This window comes from Scardinius erythrophthalmus, assembly GCF_964197995.2.
Source record: "Scardinius erythrophthalmus genome assembly, chromosome: 20".
Taxonomy (NCBI): domain Eukaryota; kingdom Metazoa; phylum Chordata; class Actinopteri; order Cypriniformes; family Leuciscidae; genus Scardinius; species Scardinius erythrophthalmus.
In genome coordinates this window covers 33481196-33503175 of record NC_138240.1, presented here as the reverse complement: position 1 = coordinate 33503175, position 21980 = coordinate 33481196, and the positions used below count along the sequence as shown (strand labels likewise).

The 21980-nt window shown below is 38.6% G+C and overlaps 1 protein-coding gene across 1 annotated transcript in view; it reads left to right on the top strand.

Moving 5' to 3' along the window:
* The first annotated feature begins 13953 nt into the window (after window positions 1-13953).
* The window catches only part of fgfr1a (fibroblast growth factor receptor 1a), a 44574-nt gene continuing 36547 nt past the window's right edge, over window positions 13954-21980 (top strand). The window contains exon 1 of the mRNA XM_081348665.1: window positions 13954-14641. The gene's annotated coding sequence lies outside the window, so the exon portion shown is untranslated. The remainder of the gene's footprint in view (window positions 14642-21980) is intronic.

Genomic DNA, 21980 nt, shown 5'->3' with positions numbered 1-21980 from the left:
ACTAGACTTTTACGGAAAAATTTCGTTTGGTCCCCGGGGGCCACTCCCCCCCCCCCCGCGCTGGGCCCCCCCAAACCCAAAAAAATGCAGTTTTTCCTAAATAACTACCTGAACCGTGGCACCGAGGATGAAGAAATTTTGATGGTATGTTGCTCTTAAGGGCCCACATCAACCTAGCCCATAATCACTCATTTGTGATTTGCGCCCCTCCCATAAAAAATGAAAATGCAATATTATTCTGCTTTAATCGCCCCTATCTTCAGTGGAGATGTTCAGAACTGCACCATATTTCATGTGTATGATTAACTTGACATCCTCTGGGGGTATCCTCTGCTAAGTTTCGTAGAATTTCATCCATGGGGGGGTATAAAATAAATTCATTTATGTGCACATTTAGTGACTGTACACTCATCGGCCTGTAGATGGTGCTGTTGAGCGAAGGGTTGCTGGTTTAGGATGATACTGTCACACACACACATGCAGGAATACAAACAAACGCAAGCATGCACACACACTGACATCCACACGCACAGACACACACCCATACACACACATACAAATCCACATGCACAGACACACACACACAAACACACACGCGCACACATGTACGCACACATACATACACGCACAGACACACACACACACACACACACAGACACACACATACACAAACACATACACACACACACACACACACACACACACAGACAGACATGCACATACTACTACTTTTTTTAGGTATATACATAAACACGCAATACAGCCAAATTACTCCACGTCATTTATTTTTGTGGAAAGCCAGTGCAGGTCTGAGCGGCGGTCATATTTTGTACCGCGATGCGGTACATCTAGTTAAAGGTAGGGTAGGTCATTTCGGAGAGGCTAGCAATAGAAAGCTAGCTTTGAAAGCATGCGATCCCACCAGAGCGTCTCCAAAGCCACGCCTCCTTCAAAACACATGAACGAATACAGCAAAGCATTACGAGAGATGGCGTTAAACTACCTCATGTCTAAAAGCACATAACATTACAATAATAATGAACGTAAACAACTTACAGAGGTCTACTTGTACCACCTGACTGCTGCAGATTCATTTCGCCGTTGATAGTGTTGACAAAGAAACGCATATATCCGAGTCTGAGGACGTTAACAGCTCTGGGTAGAACGTCACGGGTTGCTATCTAGTAATTATGGTTACAACATGGTATGAACGCACAGAATGAATGCAATGATCGGACAAAAAATATTTTGGCCCTGAGACCTCCACAAAAGATATGTACTTGTTTTAATATTTAGACCAGTTCTGTTATTGATTGCTATCAGGATGTGAAGTGAGTTTTAACCAGTATAACAAAAAGTGTGTGTAAAACAAATTGCCTATACCCTACCTTTAATCATAAATATCTCTAAACAAAACCTTAACCTTTGCCGCCTTAAAGAACTTCTTGCATTTTAGAATTTAAAAAATCCAAATGATTACGATACCATTGTAGCTCACTCTTGGTGACAAGTTTGTCCTCAAACATTAGCTGAAAGTAACCCCCAACACACACACACACACACACACACACACACACACACACACACACACACACACACACACACACACACACACACTCATTGAGCTGCTTAATCTATCCCAAACAAAGACACAGACAAACATGCCGGAAAGACACAGAAAGGCTGACGGAATGCACAATGTGGCGTTGACAGGTGCATGAGCTTTATCACAAGTGGAGGTGGTTCCATCCAACGTTGCTTTGGCACAAGTTAACTCATCCAGATCCCAACAACACCGCCCATGAACAAAACACATTTAACATTTATTATGTAACCCCCATATTATGTTCTTTGTCCCTCTATTGTATCATAAAATAAATATTATCTTTTAAAATATGTGATTTTCCAACAGTAAAATTTGGGGTCTGGCCAAAGTCCATCTGACTTTTGCACAGTATGTGCCTGATAAGTCTTTTGAAATCACATGATAGCTTTGTTGAAACTGAAACAATTGAATCCCATGAAAAGATTCACATCCCTTTGTGAAATAGAACAGTTTACATGTAATTTCATAATTACATTCTGTTGTCTTTGAAATGGTTGAATGTAATGACAAAAAATTTCGGTAACTAATTTATTTAACCCTTTATTTCATTAATATTATATTATCTGCAAGTACAGTTTTTTTTTTTAAATATACTTTTAAATTACTATTCAAGTGTTCATTCAGTACACTTAAGTGCACTTCTTTCTCTTTCACTGTGCTTTTTATTATTTTGGACCACGCCTTTTTACGTTTATTAAATTGGAAGTGTTCAGGATATTCCTCAATAATTCACCGTCAATAAGTCTTCTTTTACATCATTTAACTATCTCTTCAAGCTTCAAGTATGTTTTTTGAGATGTTGTTCATAATAACATAAGTCACCTTTATTTATATAGCGCTCATTACAATACAGATTGTTTCAAAGCAGCTTTACAGTGATAACAGGAAAATAATGCAACAAAGTTTATTTCGGCCGTACAGCAGATCTAGAAGAAAATAGTGTCATAGTCCAGCTTAAGGAAGTTCAGTGATGGTTCATTTCTGTTGTGAAAATGTTATTGATTTAGTTCATTTATCTATACATCCGCTCTGGAGGAAACAGTGATGTCAACATCACAATAATATTGTTGAATATCAAGTGAATTAATAGTGATATCCAGTATTTCTATAGTGTATCCAGTATAATAGTGATATATCTTCTCAGCAAAAATCATTCTCAATTGTTCCGGAAAAGGTGAGCGAGACCGTGGGAGCAGTTAGAGACTAAAAGCTGAGTATGAAAATCGGTATGCAAAGATAATCCCGCTGTCCCATTGTTCAGAGAGGGATCTTCTCCCTCTTAGCTCCGGCTTGTGACACTGTGTGGTTTTCTTTTTTTTTAATCTCCACGGATGAGAGGTTTTCTGTCTTTACTGGTGCCTGCAGAATTTCCTTATGCTGATAAAGGAGGGAGTGGGCATATAGCCCTGGAGGACGGAGTCTTTGTGAAGCAAAGCAGAAGTCAACAGCCTGTGTTTTAAAGGGAAATAAAGGAATGGGTGTTTAGTGGCAGGTGTTTGTCCCTGAAAAGACAAAGACATCTGTCTTATTAGTCCTATGCAAAAAATTGTGACTGTCATCTGACCATGATTGTGTGAGTGAGTGAGAGCTGTTGCTATTACGTTTCTAATACAACCAGGATATGCAGAGGTCCCATGGAACGGTCAATCATTAAACGTCTGAGCAGAGTTTATATAAACCTCCAATAACACAAAGGCTTCTCTTTTTATTGCAGCTTTATGGGGGCTCGTGACTTGTGTGTGTTCGCTCTTCAAAGTTCCTTCTAGGGTGTGTGTACAGCTCACTTCCCACACACACACACTCACTAGACCTCACTAGCTCTGTTCCAAAACCTGTGAGCTCCCTAGTTAGACAGCATTTTAAGTGCTCGTGTGTGTGTTTTTGAAATAGTTTTTCAATGTAAACATGCTTTAGATGGACTGTTGTAAATCTGTCATGACAACTTTCGGTAGATTGGCATAGCAATGGATATGGCAATGTTGGTGGATTTGGTCTTGGCGGAATAGATCTGCAATGCTGCTACTGCTGCTGAGCAAGTACCGAGACTTGCTACTGCCATTACATTCACAGACATTGCTGTGAGCATGTAAGTCATGCTGCTGCTGCTGTACATGTAACATACATGAATTATGAATTAACCCCCATCGCAGATCTATAGGCCTACAGGTGGAGCTGGGGAAGGTGCTGCAGACTGATAACAGAAACACTACTGGTATTTGTTTGAATGTTGAGCAGCAGCTCATTGGCCGCTGATGCAACATCAACCAATCAGCTGTGCTGTGTAGATAAAGACATGATCGCTACCAAATGAGTTAGACCTACCAGCCTGCCTGCTCCATCTAGAGTTTCAAGCCAGAACTAGATAATTACAAAATGGCATCTCTGTTCTGAAGGAGCCGTGGCTTTGTAGATGTTCTGAAGGGAGTGTGGGCTTTCAAAGCTAACTTGCTATTGCTAGCCTCTCTGAAGCAGGGGTGTCCAATTGACCATTCACACCATTCACCCGCCCCTATAGTTACTGTTGCTATGTCCGACAAGCCACGCCGCTCCCACGACCCATGTTCTCACGCAATGAAAAATACATTGCGGAGCAGAGAGGACACTGACAATGCACTGACAGACAGGACAGACAAGTTACTTTTGATATGAAACAAAGTCTCAACTTTCAAATTTTGTCATTTTTAAAGAAATGTAAACAATAAATACCATTTTGTGGCTCTTTAATGTGTCTGACAGGTCGCTGTGGCGCCTCAGTTAAAGCTGCTCGTGAACCGATCATCTCTTCCTTCTAGTTCATTTATAGCATCAAATATACATGAATGAACATAAGAAGGAATGTTGTTTTAACCGTGGAAAGACATCAGTACACTCCGCTTTTAAAGTTCAAATCCTCCAACGTTAATCTACTAACTCTCCTGACTGCTTTGTCGGACAAAAATGGCGGATTCGGCTGATTATGATTCAAACTCCATGTGAAGGGTCAATTCTGCTTTTAGAGAGCCACCTTCCCAACAGAGTTTATCTCTTGCCCTAATTAAACAAAACACCTCTAAACCAGCAAATCAAGGTTATTATGATCACTAGAAACTTACAAGCAGTTATGTTGGAGCTAAACTCTTCAGGAACATTGGCCTCCAGGAGCAGAATTGGAAACCCGTGCTTTAAAGGCAGCTTCTTATGTAGATAATTGAAAGCAGGGCAGCTCATTAGGTTTTGGAACAGAACTATTGTCTCTATGGTTCCTTCTCCTTCCAGGCAAAGGCTCCATGTATTCTCAAGTCTTCCAGTCATTTCTACATATACAATGCCAGCTTATTGTACATGACAGGGACCCTATACTTTCAGCCCCCACATAACATGCACCGATACATCATTGTGTAGCTGTTAAAATGACAACCCTCCCCTAAACCACTTGGAAGAGAGCAATTAATTTGAGGTGATTTTGACCAAAGAACCATTGCTGCATTTGTACTGGGGTTAAAGTTTTAGCCTTAGCTGTGGCCTCTACACCTCTAAATCAAACCCAGGGTGTTACACAAAGGATAAATTATTGAGTTCAAAGACCAACACATTGAGACATCTCACTTTAACTGCGCAGATGATAAACAGGCTAGTATGATTCACCCACATACTATAGTATACACTCAGATACGCATTGTATATTTCATGCAGTTAACAAGACAGACCTTGTGTGAATGCTTAACTTAAGACCTGACCAGCAAATGTGTTCCATGTGCCTCCATAGAGTTCAACACATGTCGAATGTTGAGGATGTTCTGAGGATCGGAAAAAATGTCTGTGGGCCGTTTGAAATGCTTTGTGGTGCTTGGCATTGATGATCCACTGCAGCTGGAACCCTTGCGTGCTGCATGGTCACAGTATTTAGATTACGATTTTTTATGTTTGCTAAGGCAAGCTTCACTTTCATATTGTTCATACAGTACTTGGCCAGCTTCAGCTCCATACCGGCATGATGAATCCGATCTTCAAGCAGAAGGAACTGGATGAATATTTCCGATCCCGACCTGAATTCTGACTTGTGATGCAGCCTGAATCATAATCACACCGAAATGCATAATTTTCCTGTTATCACTGTAAAGCTGCTTTGAATCAATCTGTATTGTATTGAGCGCTATATAAGTAAAGCGCACTCCAGTAAAGTCACATCACACAACATGTTAGTTTTAGTGCTGTCAAATCATCTAAACTAAAAGTTTGTGTTTACATAAAATATGTGTATGTATATTACTATATATATATATATATATATATATATATATATATCTGTGTGTGTGTGTATATGTGTATATACACAGACATGGACACACACATACACACACAAATAATATTTATACATAAATAGATTATGTAAACACAAACTTTTATCTTAAGATGCGATAAATCACGATTTATCGATTTGACAGCACTAGTTTAATTATATAGCACTTAATACAGAAGATTGAAAAATTAAAAGACAGTAGCCGCGTTTCCATTACAGTTTTACAAAATATTCCTTTTTTTGAACTGCCTGAAAAAACACCTCATGTGAGCGGAAAAACATTTTTTGCGATATATGGGAGTTTTTGCGAAATTGACGCATTTCCATTGGGAGAATTTTCAATTCGCAGTTTTAATTTGCGCAATTTGAAGGGTAATGGAAACGCAGCTACTGACAGTGTCTCTTTCAATTATAATTACATCTTTATTTTCTACTATACACACTGTAAAAAGTGAACAGTTGGATCAACTTAAAAAAATGACTCCAATTGGTAACACCTAAAGAAATGAAGTTTTCTCAACTTAAATTATCACTTTTTTCACGATAAAACGTGATAATTTAAGTTGAGAAAACTTAATTTCTTTAGGTGTTACCAATTGAAGTAATTTTTTTAAGTTGATCCAACTGTTCACTTTTTACAGTGCAGCTGCTCTCCAGTGTGTTCATGTTTTTACTCACGGACATCTGACCTTAACGGACTGAACAGAAAAAAAATGAACCGGAGAAGATTTCCACGACAAAGATGGCAGTGCCTCAAAGCCACACCTACCTATTACATCATCGCCACGGACCAATTGAAATTCAAAGGTGTTTACCAGCTGGAGCAAACTTTTTCTGAAAGTTTACTTTGGCAAGGTATTTCAAAATCCCGAAACGAACACCAAACAAACTTTGTTTTGGCCTGATTTTATTTGAAATTATGTCGCACCAGTTCGTTCTTCAATTTAGGCTTATATTTTAGCCTTACTTGAAAGAACAATGGGATCCCTCATATTATTCAGAGTTTTTATAGTGTTATAGAGTTAGTCATTGTTTAGATTATTTTTTGTATATATCTTTGAGAACCTTTTAAATGGGTTGTTTACAGCTGTTTGACCAAAATCAATTGAGATTATTGATCACCAACAATTTAAACTTAAAACTTTATCGACTAAAATAACTTCCAGCAGACGGCCGTACGCATCGATTTATGACGAAAGAGTGACCCTTGACCTTGACACGCAATGTAGGATAGAGGATAGAGCAAAACAAAACACCAGTCACGAATTAGAAGTTTAAAACAACAATTTTTAAAGATAAATGTCAGAAGAGCGTGAGTTTGTTGCCCAGCCCTGTTTGTTTGAACCACGAGAGGCGTCAAAGCTCATGATACTCCTACATCATAAATCGTCAAGCGTTACTCTTATGGCTTAAGTTGACTTTTGTAGGCCGTCTGCCATAAGCTAGTTACATTAGTCGATAAAGTTTTAAACATGAATATTCTTCTTACACAAACACATCGCTTCACTTCAGAAGGCCTTTATTAACCCCCGCAGAGTTGTGTCGAGCACTTTTATAACTCCAGTAAACTATGGAGTGCCGCAAGGATCTGTGTTAGGCCCTCTATTATTCTCAATATATATGCTGCCACTTGGAAATATTATAAGGAAACATGGAATTAGTTTCCATTGTTATGCTGATGACACTCAACTATATATTTCATCACGGCCGGATGAAAACGCTAAATTATCCAAATTGACAGAGTGTGTTAAAGATATAAAAGATTGGATGACGCACAATTTTCTTTTATTAAATCCAGATAAGACAGAGGTAATACTTATCGGTTCAAAAAACCGCCCACAAAACCTCCTTCAATACAACTTTAACATAGTAGGGTGTCCTGTTACTTTATCCTCTACAGTAAAAGACCTGGGTGTTATATTAGATTGTAACTTGTCTTTTGAAAATCATATTTCATATGTTACAAAAACAGCCTTTTTTCACCTTAGAAATATTGCTAAATTACGTAACATGCTATCTGTTTCTGATGCAGAAAAGCTAGTTCATGCATTCATGACCTCGAGACTAGATTACTGTAATGCTTTATTAGCTGGTTGTCCTGCATCCTCAATAAACAAGCTACAGTTAGTCCAAAATGCCGCCGCTAGAGTTCTTACTAGATCAAGAAAGTTTGACCATATAACACCAATTTTATCATCACTACATTGGTTACCTATAAAGTTCCGTATTAATTACAAGGTATTGCTACTGACTTATAAAGCCCTAAACGGCTTAGCTCCAGTCTATTTAACGGATCTTCTATCGCCCTATAATCCATCGCGCTCTTTAAGATCACTAAATTCGAGGCTTCTGGTCATACCTAGGATATCCAGATCCACCAAAGGAGGGAGAGCATTTTCACATTTAGCACCAAAACTCTGGAATAGCCTTCCTGATACTGTTCGTTGCTCAGATTCGCTCTCCCAGTTTAAAACTAGATTAAAGACGCATCTCTTCAGCCAGGCATTCATATAATATTTTAATCTTACAGTTAAATCCGGTCTCTACTTCATAAACGCCAGAGGAGAACTGGCCCCCGACTGAGCCTGGGTTCTCCCAAGGTTTTTTTTTCTCCATTAGGTCACCTAATGGAGTTTTTCGGTTCCTTGCCACTGTTGCCTTTGGCTTGCTCAGTTGGGGATACTTAATTTGATTAATCGATTCAACAGTGCTATTGATCTGCATTACCAAACGTGGATGTTTTACACCAGAAACATACACTGATGTACTATTTTATTTAATACTGTGAAGCTGCTTTGATACAATCTGTATTGTGAAAAGCGCTATATAAATAAAGTTGACTTGACTTGACGACTTTTATCATGGATGGATGCGCTTTGATGGACTTATATGAAAATATACATCCATTCACTGCCATTATAAAGCTTGGAAGAGCCAGGACATTTTTTTATATTATTCATCTGAAAGAAGAATGTCATATACACCTAGGATGGCTTGAGTGTGAGTAAATCATGGGCTAGCTTTCATTTTTGGGTGAATTATCCCTTTAACACTCTCACTGACTTTGTAAAGCTCTTTGATTAAAAAGCATCAGTAATTATCACAGGGAAAAGCTGTGAGGTGAGAACAGACAGGCTTTTACTTGTAAATGGATTGTCTGGTGTTGGTGATCAATAATCTCAATTGATTTTTGTCAAACAGCTGTAAACAATCCATTTAAAAGGTTCTCAAAGATATATACAAAAGAAATATCCAAACAATGACTAGCTTTGTACATAAGAAGAATTTACACTATAAAAAGTCTGAATAATATGAGGGATCCCATTGTTCTTTAAAGCATGTTTACTTCAGAGAGAGGATTTGCATTCAAACACAGCGTCTCTTTTTGACAGTCAAGATGATTTACAGATTCTATTGAAGAAATGCCAGCATAATTTAGCAGGCAAATGCTGAACACACATGCTTTATCAAAAGATGAAGCTGCAATGAGTTCACTTTGAGCATCAAAGACACATATGGGGGCATTAGAAATAAATGACAGATATGAGAATTAGATCATCGTTATATGACTTCCAGATATCTTTTGTCTTTGTGTGCTGCGTAAAAAGGTTGTAAAGTACAACAGTTTTGAACCACTTGCTTTTGCCCAGTAAGTAAGATTTCTTTTACAACTAGATTTTTTAATTTTTCTGAAGAAATTATGAATTATGCTTGCCTCTGCAAAACTTGCCTAGTGTGTTGTGGGTGATCACTTACTGAGTCAAGTCTTACCTATCCTCAGTTGTTTACATTAGTGGTGGGAAACTCTATGTCTCGAGATCCACTTTCCTTTCACACTAGCACATTTGATGTCAGGGTTATATGGTCCGGTTCATATGAACTCCAGTTTAGTTCCATGCTGATGTGAACAACCGTTCACAGAAGTGAACCGCTATTGATGTTGTATGATTTGGTCAAATTGTGTTCCTGACTAGCAGGACATAGATCATGTTTACACCTAGTATTAGGATGCATTTTCAGTGATCCAGTCCACAAGCACATCTCCCGCAAGAATGAAGGCAGCTATGATTTTGACTGTAGTTTGTATGCTTTGGTACAATTCAGCAAAGTCTGAATCACTTGTTTTGGTGCACTTTTTTCCAACATGCTCCAGTATGATCACATATTGTGGGAGTGGGAGTTTCACTGCGGTCTGGGACACATTCAGGACAAATGAGCTTTTACACTGCACATGCAATATGGTCTCATGCGTTCCTGACAACCTTCATATGTGGTTTCAGTGATCTAATCACAAAATGTTTAAGCATAGCCAGACCTTCAGACTGATGGTAGAAGGTCTGGACTCCATCACAGCTTCCATTGGCCAAGGACTGCCCAAGAGGACATCTGAAGACATGTAAAGCAACCAATCACAGTTTGTTTTGTTCCGGAACATGTTCAGGGGTGTGAAAATGTAAAGTTGATGTCCCTACAATAACAGACCAGCATCCATCTAATCAATTATTCATTCCAGAATGTTGTGCATGCTTACTGCAACAATGGCACTGGTGAACTTCACATACTTTTGAAAATCCAGCGTTTAGTTGATCCTGATAAGAACTGAACTCATTGTCACAGAAATAAACATGATGGTTTTCTTCAAACAGGGGGTTTGGCGTCATGGCGGCTTTGTTTAGGTGGACCATCACAGAATTACCATTAATCCTGTAGAATTCAAAACTGCACTATAATTAATCACTGGCTTCCGATAACAGCCAATCCACTACGCTTCCACATTTGTCAATACGTCATGCGTCAGGTCAGAGGTCATTCTTGTGCCGGAACTCGACTCACGTCCGGCCGTTACCAGAAGCCAGTGATTATAGTTTATAAAGTTATAAATTTGTATATTTATCTTACAAAAACACATCGCTTTACTTCAGAAGGCCTTTATTAACCCTGGAGTTGTATGGATTACTTTTATGATGGATGGATGCACTTTTTTTTGGGCTTCAAAAAACAAGTACCATTCACTCTCATTATAAAGCTTGAAAGAGCCAGGATATTTTTTAATATAACTCAGATTTTGTTTGGCAGGAGGATGGCTTGAGGGTGAGTAAATTATAGGATAATTTAAATTTTTGGGTGAACTAACTTTTTAATGCCAGGTGTAAATAGTGTCTGGTCTAAATGCAGAGGAACTGGCCAATTATAGGTTTTTTTAAATAGTACATCAAGCACTTAAACGGAAAAAGAAGATCTATGGAGGCTTTGTAAAATGTTTGTGGCAGATGGATGCAAGTGCCCTTCATTTGTTGATGCTTTGGAAACAAAACAAAAAGGTCAAAAACCAGTCCAAAAGTAAGAAAAGCAACACTATCCGTTTGTGAAGAGAACCCAAAAGGTGGAGGGGAAAACAATCTAACTCTGGTTCGGGCCAAGAAATTTTACCAAGTGTGAAAATTCCCTAAGAGACTTTTCCATCCATTTTATCATCCATCTGGTGAAAATCTGAGTTCTAGCATAGTTTTCCACACCAAGATGCATGATTGAAGGTATCATTCGTGTACCACCAATGGTGCAGGACCAGTTATCCAAAGAAATAATATTATGTATGAGTGATTCTCGTATGAGGTTGTGCTTTTGACCACGTTTCTCTCTCCATCTCTCTGTTTACGTCTGTCTTCACCCCTCCCCCACTTCTTTCCTGCAGTCTAACCCTCATTAGTCTCACTGAGACTGGTTCACACCTCATTGCCACCTCCATTCATTGCTGTATTTCGTGATAAGCCCCCTTTAGTAAGTCAATGGGACCCTTTCAGATTCAGCTGTCTGCTTGCTTGCCTGAAGAACAAGAGGGGGGCTAGCAGACAATTAGATAGATTTATTCCTAGGCTTTGCCATTGTGGAAAATAAGCTCAGAAGAACACTTCTTCATTTCAGGAAATGTATCTTTTGGGTCTTACCAGCATCTGGTCTCATAAGTGGGGTTGGGGATGACTAAACCACTTTAATGGTCTAATGTAGAGTAGGCATAGGCCTATATAGTCATTCCTCTGTCACCAGGAAAACAATCATGTTAAAGTAACTGATGTTTCAATAAAACATTGTGTCAAAAGAAAAGAAAAACATCAGTCCTGAGGCCCTATTGGAACATAAATAGTGTGTCACACAGGCGTCTGCTGTCTCTTTCTTGGACTTTGCTGTTATTTGGAGGGCAAATTGGCCCAATAAATGTTTTAGTAGAGAGAAAATTGTCACCTCAAGCCCTCTGGTGAAACCTTACAACTGTGAACAGAACACTGGCAAACAAATAAACAATGTCTAAATTGAAATTTCAGAAGAAACCGTTTTGTTGGTTCTTAGAACAGTAGATGTCACACTTAACTTGGTTATTTTATAGCAATATTTCTATCTTTACCTTATAAAATGTTTACTTTTGTATTTTAATCATATATTTTAATACAGCTTGACAGATGCATCTCTGCTACCCAGGTCAATCACAAAAATACACAGGACAAAGCTGTTATGTTCTCTCCTGAGCCCAATAAGGTAGAGAACATTAGTTGGGCTCCCTCATCAGGAGCCAGGACAATGTACACCCCCCATCCACACATCGACCGACCCCCAACAATGGGTGCACTGCTACTTAAGCTGATGCTTCCTGGACCCACGGATGTTTTCCATGCTAAAGTACTCTTGAACTAATTGAAGTTTGAAATAAAAGAGGAGATGTTATCTGGAGCTTGATCGAACCTTTTCCTGCTGTTGAGATAATACGTTTGCAAACTCTTGACTTTGTTGTGGTCATCTTCACTATGCAAACACAAACCGTGTTAGGGGTGTGTGGACATTGTTGTCACACATGCATACACACATAAAGAATGAACGGAACAGCTTTATCTATGGAGGACAAAGAAAGGAGACTTATCAGTCATTTATCTAATAATATCTTTAAAGCATTTAGAATATTATCGTATTTATTTCAATGGGCAGTTGATGCATAACATGAACATTACAAATCTTAAAGGCCCACTGAAGTGCCTTGAAATGCGCAGCATTATTCAATGTGGGTGGGACATATCGATCAGCTCCTCCCCTTTTTAAAAATAGCCAATAGCATTAAGTTTATATCACAGCTCAGCCAGAGCCGTTGAGCTCGAGTCGGTAAAGCCGCAGTTTCCTCCTAATCTCCCTCATATCGTTTTAAAATACAGCATTCTGTGCAGAATTCAAATGGGTTCGATATGTTTTCTGGTCTGCGGCGACTCGATCATATGGTCAGCTCTGTGCTATCGTGTCTCTGGACCGGAGCTATGACCGATTTCAGCCACAGCTTCAGCGTATATTTATAGTATAGGGGGCGGAGCTTCAGATTCCAGAGAGCATTTGATTGGACAGAAAATCTGAAGAGAAGCTGAAGTGCAGTAGCCTGGTCCTAACAGACTCTCGTACATTTCATTTGTACAGAGAGTTTGGCCACTCCATTGACAAGCGTTAACTTCCTTGAAGGCGGTTACTCTGTTGAAGTTTAAAACTACTGGATCTGCCATAACCAATCGCTAACTTTTGGTCGTGACGTAACCCTACAAATCAAACTAGCGCACGACACGTCATCGTTCTCAGCCACTCCCTCTGTTCGCTGATTGGACGGCCAAAAAATTGGGAGAAAACCCAAGAATATACCGCAAACCCAGACGAAGTACTGAAGGAAAATGAAAATTGAGCGGAAGTACGTAGGAGGGCGGAGCCAGGCTAGAAGTGCAGAGTGATGTCATCAAAATCATTCATCCATATTGGAAAAAGTGAGAGACTGTAAAATTCTAAATGCGAATTTTGTCATTGTTTTTGGATCACACTATCTTATAGACAACAGTATGGCTAACATATTCATACTAAAAGCCAAACAACTTTTGATGTGGGTGATGATTTCATGGGGACTTTAACCAGTCTGTAACTTTCTTGTGTCTCTATTTTTATAATGTAATGTAATATAATGCAAAAGAAATGTAGAATTTTATTGTTTTTCTTTTAGTCTCAGTGTGACAGAAACTACAATCCCAAGATGCACTGGGCGAGCTGTTTGGTAGTCCTGAGGTGTTGGAGTGATGGAGGGGGAGTCAGGTCTTTCTGAACACACACACACACTCCTCCATCCATGAGTGCGGAATCTCGCAGCTGTATCTTCTGTGGTGCTGGGGGAGGACGACGACGATACGGACTATCTACAAACCAGTACAAACACTCAAAAGTGAAGTTAGTTTTCCGAAGCTAAACCGATTTATACAGAGGACTGCGACTCAAGTAATAGCGCATTTGATCGTTTTGGTTAGTTTTGACTTTCGGCCGAAGTAGCGACTGGGGTAAAAGTTTTTTCCCCTCTACCTCCTTGTCGCACGAGCGCAAACAAAACAGAATCCTCACGGGTGGGATTTTCAGAAGAAAAACGGACGAACACGGTCGAAAATCGGTTTGCTGGTGTTATGAGCGAGTCTTAAACGTTATGATACTTAACGAAATCATCTTCACGCGATCTTTAGTACGAGCACGCGTCTCCGCCGAATATTTTCACTGATTTCAAACGATTATCACTCAGGCGACTCGAACGAGTAACATCCGTGTGGTTTAATGAAAACTAAAAACGGCTAAACTTACTACAGAGGAAGAAATGTGGAGTTTCGTCCATTGACTCTTTTTGGGAGCCTGTATTCTATGAACTTTTAAATCTGATCTGGGATTGACTCTTTTCAGAAAGGATTTGCTTCAGAAAGAAAAAGGTGAGTAACGCCTGTAAATGGACTCTTGCTAGAGTCTGTAATCAAATACACATGCTTTGCTGTTTTTTTTTATTTGAATAATACTAGTAGAGTTTTCATAAAAACGCCAGGACAGTATAAAAACACTGTTGGGAAGAGTTTGATGACAGTTGTTTCCAGAAACGCTGTGTTTTTCGTTTTCTTCTCTCATTTTGTCTACTCATCTTGCAACGTTACTTGAATCAGAATCCAAAAGAGGCCCTTCTTTAAATCACTTTAAAATGTATTTTGACGGAAAGTCATTTTGACTGGGCAGTTTGTTTAAATGTTAATGTATTTTATTGAGCCTGACCAGCTATTATTATTTATTTATTTATTTAATTAATTATTTAATTTATTGTTCTTACGGTTTTCGTATGAGTAGCCTTCGTTGTGGGATCTCATTAGCTTTAATCATCAAATGGCCCCAAATCTGATGTTTTTATGAGAGCGAGTTGATGCGCGTGCCTGTAGCCTACTGTCACGCGCCCTCTCGCACATCATCTCATATTTGAAGCCATCCAGGAGGACAGTACAGCGAAAAAAAAAAAATCGATTGGAATATCTAAGCATATTTAGCTTAAGATATTGGATTTCTGTTTCACTTAGTTGCTTCTGTGGAAAAGGTGTTATTGTGTTCAGCATTTGTTACATCTCTAAGCTATTAGGTTACTTAAGAATGATTTCCCCCCTAGTTATTTGGGACCCTGACAGTTACTTTTAATTTTGCCCCTGCACTGTTTTAATTATTAGTATTATTAGTATTATTTTGTGAATCAATGTTTTCATGCATTATTGGCCCTTCATCCATGAGATTTTGCACATTCCCTTTCCCAAAATAATTGCATGTTATCTTGATGTGAAGGCAGGTTTATTCTTGCAGTTGTTTATCTTTCCACAGTAAAAAAAAAAGAAAAAAAAAAGACAAACAACATAACTATACTGAGGTATGAGTTTGGATGGCACCGTGGCAGAAGGATAATTCAGAAAAAACACACACACATTGTTAAAAGACACAAGACGCATTAAATCCTAAAATCATTTCAGCATTTCAAAGACAGAAAAAAAACGTCTCTCTAGCTGAAAGTCACATATATGTCTTTATTTGGGCAGAGACATGTATGTTTTCACAGAAATTAGCCTAATTCAACAAGCTTGAGTCTTGTTTTGCTATAGGTCTTTTGGGCAGCTAAAGAAATGTATGTTTTTACAGAAATGAATTCAACAATCTTGAGTCGTAGTTAGTTAGCTGTGCTATAGGGCTTTTGTTCTGTCACTTTGTACATAGCAAAATAATTCTGCACCCACCTCACAGTGTCACTCCCTTTTTCTTCCTCATCACTCACTAGATAATTTCAGAGTAGTGCAAAATACATCCCCCCTTCATTCTTGGACTGTTCAGCACAGTCTTGAACTTTCTAATCATTGAAGCTTTACATCAAAGTTGCATATACTTACATCCTTTCTTCTAGTTGAGCTTTTAAATACTCTCCCTGCTGTTAAGTCACCATTGCAATTTCAAGTAAAGACATTCACGGACAGTTTCCACCTTTCCACCGGTGTGAAGAACATGATGGAAAAGCAGAGTGGTTTATGAATGGCGACACGCTGGCTGGCGACTGCATGCGCAGACTTGACCCAGAGTTGTTGCAAGTCGATGCAGAAATGTGAGCAAACTACAGTCAATTAGATATGAACATTTTCAGGCAGTGTGTGCAAGAACCATTTAGTAGCTTGAGAATTTAAATCCTGAAACTATTTTCCACTGAACATAAAGCTCAGTGTTCGGTCCATGTATTCATGCAGCAGTTTTAGTGCTTTCATTGGAAAGTATTTTTGGTATTGTTGCTAGTTTTCTTAAGTCCTTTTCAGCCAGTACTGAAGAACTGTAACCGACCTTGTGAAAATGTAGTTGTTTAAGTCCATAATTACATCAATTACTTAAATTAGAGGGGAAATCATTATGGCTGCTCGTCCCTCAGGATCTGACCAGTGATTTTACTGTTAGCCGCTCCAGACAGGTCACTGGTTCATCTGGTTTGCAATGAAGTAAGAGTATTTTGCAATATATTTATTGGCATTGACAGTTTGAGTTGCATTAATAGCTAGTTTACTGTGCATTTCTGGATAATAATGGATGTATTTGAGAGAGCGCAATGATTTGAGCCAGCCTTCGTGTTCTGCATACGGTCCTAAACACTCGTTTTGGTTTGTTGTGTTGATCTTATAGTGACCGCTTTATAGTGAAATGAAAGGAAGCAAATGGATGGAGATGCTGTGGTTGTTCTTCCGGTGGATGTACGCTGTTAAGAGTTTGGAGAGAAGAGGAATTCTTTGCCCTTTAATTTACTGGGCTGGCAGGGCTGGGCTGGCACAGTAAACCATCGCCCAGCACTTTTAAAAGGAAAGTTACTATTACACAACTGTCTGAGAGCTTAAGCATGAAACTTTAGGAGGAGATTAGGTCTCAAAATGGAGAGATGCGTTACAATGCCTTATTTTGTTTACATCAACACATCTGTGACAAAGCAAAATGGCTGCCTTAGTTGTCTTAAATCAGATTTGTTTTGCATATGAAAGGTTAGGGTATAATATGAGGTCCTTAATATGAAACACCAGATTCAGTTTCGTTGGGGGCTCATCTGGGATCTCGTTTTTTCAAGAACATTATAGAATATTTTCTAAATGTCGATAAAAAACAATTGCGAAATGACGGCGTTTCCATGAACCAATGTTATAAAATGCCATTTTTCTTCTCACAATCGAAAATCATGGAAAATGTTTTGGCGTGTGAGAGTAAAATTAGATCATGCGAGAGTAAAGGTTTTTTCCGATACATGGAAGTTTTTGCGAAATTTACTCGTTTCCATTGGGTGTATTTTCAATTCGCCCAATTTGAAGGGTAATGGAAATGTGGCTAGTAAAGACTTTTGCAGGTAAAGTTCATCAGCCTGGCCTTAATAGCCTCCCTATGGAGTGGCAGTCTGGAGACTCTTGGTTTGGTGGGCCAACTATGGCTCTGGCTCCCACCGGCACTGGAATGAGTGAGGTCAGGCGTCCCGTCTCCGACACAAACCAATGCTGTTCTCTGGAATGTTCCGCTCCAGTAGTAATGAGCTGGGCCTGCTATACGCTCTCGCCATGTTCCCCTCCAATGATCAGAGAGAGAAAAACATGCTGGGGTTCATTAATTAGGGTACTAACTTCTCCTTCCACTTGACTTGGCCGATTTCTTTTTATTCCATGCTCTCCCTCTCTCTCTCTCTCTCTCTCTCTCTCTCTCTCTCTCTCTCTCTCTCTCTCTCTCTCTCCCTCTCCCTCTCCCTCTCCCTCTCCCTCTCCCTCTCCCTCTCCCTCTCCCTCTCTCTCTCTCTCTCTCTCTCTCTCTCGACCGTCTGCAAGTCTTTCCCTCTCAAAGTGAATACCGTGGAAAAAACTTTAAATATAATCAGCTGGATGTTTGTTCTGCTGTTTGTTTTACTTAGAAATAGTACACGTAAACAGAGGAACTTGTTTAAAAAAAAAAAATGTTCAAACATTTACATCAGCGGAAACTCAGCCAAGTAATTTAGTCTTAAACTAAGCCTTCTGGTTTGTGATTTTCTCAAACTATACCATTTTTGTTTCCCCAAAAGCATATTCATTAAATGTGTTTAACAGTTAAAACTAGTTTAGGGTACTTCGTTCCAGCCATGTAAACTTGACCTGTTGCTTCAGTAAAAAGACTACACTGAGAAAACGAGAGATAAAATGAGCACGTTTACTCAAATTTAGTACTTAATATACTTTTAGTTCTGAATTTTTTACACATTTAATGGATGCAATATTGCAGAGGATGTAGACATGTAGACAGAGGATAAGAAATTCAAACATGTTATCTTCGATAATATATCAGACCATGGCTGAAAAAAAGAACTAGCATGTGTTAAAGAGCAATCAACTAAGGATTAGCTAACATCTGAAGGTTTAAAGATACTTGTTGCAAATCGTAGCTGTTCATCGTATCCGGTTCCTCTTAGCTCACCTGTCCTGATGGGAGTTTCCCATGGACTGTGTTCAACCTTTTTTTGTTTTGAGAAGAAAAAAAAAACTGTAGAGAAATTGATTAAATAAATTAGAAATGTATAAAATGTCCCTTGATATTGTAATGCAATACTGAGTTTTGTGTGCAGCCAATATTCCACTACAAGCTGAGAACTGTCTTCCTCAAATAATAATAATAGTTTACTGCAATAAGATGATGCCTAATCTCTTATTTACACCATGTCGCCTTGATTATAATGGAAGCTTCCTGGTTTTGTCATGTCTCGTTCGCACTGTATATTGTTACTCTTCAGTATATTACTAAAACAGAGCAGATTTAGATTAGTAGGTCTTTGTTTTCTTGCTTTTCCATGTAGTCTGATGTGTGTGGGCTTTCTTCTGTATGTTTTTGCCCTGGAGATGATCATTGGTATGTTGACGTAAGTGTCTTTTGCCGTGTCTGACACAAGCTCCCACACCTCTGACCGTTTGCCCGTCTCTCCAATCATCTGTTCTTCTGGTTTGTTCCAGCTGCAGACATGGCTTGAAAAATGAAACCAACCCAAACTCAATGGGAAAAATGTTATGTGTATCAAATCTCATTTCTTGGTGTTTTTCCAAATTTCCTGTCTTTATTAGAGCAGCTGGTGAAGGTGATAGACATCTCATTGCATTATTCTGTAAAATATTAGACTAGAGAAATGCAAGAAATGATAGCTGTAAGAGAAATTAGTGTAAATGTATTCCTTAATATTTATAGAAGTTACATTCGAAATGCACTTGGCTTGGCTTGAATGGCATGTGTCCAGTTTGAATAGGCATGATGCTTCTAGGTAGGATTGCTCCAGCCGTTCGTAAGTTTCTTCTTAAATTTGAACATAAAGCCCACACTAGAGGCTTAGTAACTACTAGCTAGTTTGTAACTAACTCTGTACTTTATTCAGTTGCACAATTTGTTCTTAAAGCAGAACATAGCTAGTAGGTCGTAAACCCTCTGTAAAGTAATGCATAGTCACATAATATGACGTTTACCTTCAACGATCCAATAGCAGCCTTCAAATATGTGAGCAGAAGCTGTTGAAATGCTGTGAATTTCAGTTTATCCTTCCTTCTAACTTTTCTTCTCACGTAACTAACGGTAATTGTCTCACGTAACGGTAAAAACTTCCAAATATTAGCTAAATACGATACTACTTAATCATGAATAACACAATACATGTTTTATGTAAATAACATTCAGAAACTGTATTTGAAACGCAATAAATAAGGATCATTAAATAAATACTGATACAAAAAACATAAGCAAGACATTTATTGATGTGATCTATGCACACAGTGACACTCTTTTAGGATGGGTTCGTGTTGAAGAGCCGCTAACAAAGTAATCTTTTCACATAATGTTCTCTTACTTAAAATGTTAGTGAGTGTAAATGTAAGAATTATCATAAATGTCTAAAGACTTGAAGTCTGTCGGGTATTGATGCAGTTCAGTCTGTCTGCTATTCCAACATCTCTCCCCGTTTCTCCAGATCGGAGGCTTCAGTAAATGTTTAGTTTATACGAAGAGTTACACTTCAACTAAGCTTAATGGTGCAAATGCAAAAATATTTAGCAGTGCATAAGTTGTTGCCCATTTTCTTCAAAGCTATGCTAAGTTGTAACTTACGCACAGCTGGTGCAACCGGGTCCTGATCTCTCTCGAGAATTAAAAACGATTCACGACATCACTGACTCGCCAGGATATTTCTTGAGGTTTTTTTCTTGTGTTATGTTGAATAGCCACACTATATGGTAAGTTGAGTTTTCATTTAGTTTTTTTAGAAAGTCTAGGGTTCATATAACCTTTAGCTTTAACCATATTAAGATTTTTTTTTCCCCCAGTTTATTTAAATTTGTGAATTAGAAGCAAAATCCCAAATGCAAGCAAAGACACACACATTGCCACAGCTAAACATTCTGAAGGAAAAACATCTGCCAGATGAATTGTGAAACGGTGCTTTTTTTCAGACCAATCCGCTCGTAGTGGGGTGTGTGTTGAAATGTGTAAATGATGTTTGAACGAGGAGTTCCGATAGCTATTAGGACAAATGGCGTGAAGGGGTCATGCTGGGGTCTAAACCAGCTCAGAGTTGACAGATATCTGTGAAGAGTGTGTTTGTGTTTCTGTGCGTTTTACTTGCGTGTGTTTGTAAGATCTCCCGCAGATCTGCGCTACGAAACGGTTCTTTCCACTAAAAAATATTTAAGGTTTATGCAATCAAATTTCCACATTTGCATTGTCTTCAATAAATAATTTAACTAAAATGAAAGAGTGCCACGTTAGCTGACTGTTCAAGGTGATTTTGTTAAAGCAAACTCATTAAAGACACAATGATGTAGTGGAAAAGTCTGAGGTTAAAATCCTTGAGTTCTTAAAGGACGCGCTGTTCCAGTATTGACCTTATTCAGCAAAGTTATGTTTTCGTCTGCTTCATGGTTACAGCTCAAATGGATGGAGAGTTTTATCAGGCTGTTTATAAGAAACTTTGATCTGTGCTGCTCAAGCATGTAGGGGTTTCTGTGACTCTTATTATAGAGTTTTACTGGGATTCTCTCTCTGTCAGGGATTCTTTTCTATTAAGCCATAAGATTAATTTCGGCAGTAGCGTCCCTAATTTGTACAATTCCTCAGTTCAAGTTACTCTAAAGAGAAGGTTATTGTATGTTTAACTAATTTAGTATGGTTTTTGCATCTGAAATGAATGCTGGCATAAGAATGGACTGGTGTGTGGAGAAAAATATCACCAGCTAACATAAATGCCACATTATGAAAGGCTCATGTTTAGGGTTGGGTATCGGTTGGGTTTTATCCGATACCAGTACCTACTCGGTATTTTTCAAACGGTTCCGGTGCTTAAACGGTTCTTGAAACGGTACTTAACAAAACTAAACCGCACACACTTTATCAAAAAAATAATACCTCTGTGTGTGTGTGTGTGTGTGTGTGTGTGTGTGTGTGTGTGTGTGTGTGTGTGTGTGTGTGTGTGTGTGTGTGTGTGTGTGTGTGTGATTTTCTGAAAAAGATTTTCTGATTTCTGATTAAATGAAAAATTGTGCCGTTTAAAAGGCTACTGATGTAGCCGAAAACACTTGAGTTAACATCAAAATTTTGTCTTCTCATATTATGACTTTTACAAAACAGAGAAATATCTGACACTGAGCAGAAATATTTAACACACACAGTATAGCCTCATATAAATATACTTGATATTGATATACTTCATACTTGATATGCAAGATTTGCAGTTGGCATTAAAAT